At 60.0% G+C, this 1,157-nt stretch overlaps 1 protein-coding gene across 1 annotated transcript in view; it reads left to right on the forward strand.

Annotated features, from left to right (window-relative positions):
* Positions 1-961: 961 nt before the first annotated feature.
* DMTF1 (cyclin D binding myb like transcription factor 1) overlaps positions 962-1,157 on the forward strand; it is a 43,983-nt gene continuing 43,787 nt past the window's right edge. Inside the window, exon 1 of the mRNA XM_019543656.1 lies at positions 962-1,098. The gene's annotated coding sequence lies outside the window, so the exon portion shown is untranslated. The remainder of the gene's footprint in view (positions 1,099-1,157) is intronic.

Consider the following 1,157-nt stretch of genomic DNA (forward strand, 5'->3'; position numbering starts at 1 on the left):
AGGGAGTCAATTGACTTCACGGCCTGATCCCTTTCAAAATCTTCCTCCCACTGGTGTTAACAACCCTCTTCTCTTTTCACTGGCCCTGATGCTCCACCAGTCAAGCTACCCTTTGTTCTGCAACGTCGCTGTTACGTAGCAGGCAACCATCCATCCTCCGGGCCGTGGTGTACACGCGAGAGGAAAACAGGACATAAAGGCATCGGATTTCGTATCAATAGAGGACAGATTAGAAGAAAACCAGACTGTCCTCAATGACGGCCACCCTACGGGCACGTAAAGCTGCCTTCTCCCTCGGGGACCCATGCCCGCGCTCCAGTGAAACCAGCAGTGCCATTTGCACGCTTATCTTGCTGGGATCCTTTGACCCCAGCTGATGTCGTGCCCCAGGGGCTGGACCAGACAATGTTACCAGGTCCCTTGCAGGCCTGACGTCTATGAAACCTATGCTGTTTTGCAGAGCACCAAGGGGCTCGGCAATTATTTTGGGCAGCGGAGGGCCGCTTAGTGAGTTTTGGCAAGCCATCGAGGGCCGCACAACAGGCCGCCAGGGGCAGGTAAATATTAAGTTTCTAAATTTTTTTAGGGGCCCACCCCTGGGCTGGAGAGAGCTCCCCCGGCCTTAAGGGCCCCCGGGGGAGTCTTGCAAGCGCAAACACTCGCCGCATTGGCGCAGCAGAGATTTTGACTCCAGTGTTTTTTTGTCCTCCGGACTGCGAGAATGGAAACTTTTTAAACTTAAAACATTTGACAACCAGCCTCAATACTGAAGGCTGACACCGTCAGCAGAGAGGTGCCACGGCCCCTCCGCAGGGGCACAGAGGAGGATTAGGAGGCGGGTCCCACGCAGAGGGCTCCCCAAGAGCACGGGAGTGGGGGGAGGCGGGACTTTTTTCGCGCTGTGCCACCGCGTGGGCCGCGCCGTGAGCTTTGTGGCGCCGGAAGGCGGCAAGCGGAGGGCGGGGCGCTTCCGGCGGCCGCGGCCTGCTGCGCCCGGCCCTGCCGCTCCCCCGCGCTGCTCCCGCCGCTCGGCGCCTCCATCCTGGTACTTGGGCGCCTCCATCCTGGTTTCTCAAGTGCCCGGACCCAAAACAGGAAGTAAGTGCGCGGGGACCTGCGCCCGACAGGGCCGCCGGCTGCAACGTGGGGCCGGGGCG

The sequence above is a fragment of the Crocodylus porosus genome, unplaced genomic scaffold (genome assembly GCF_001723895.1).
Source record: "Crocodylus porosus isolate Cpor-Errol unplaced genomic scaffold, CroPor_comp1, whole genome shotgun sequence".
In the NCBI taxonomy this organism is placed as follows: Eukaryota; Metazoa; Chordata; order Crocodylia; family Crocodylidae; genus Crocodylus; species Crocodylus porosus.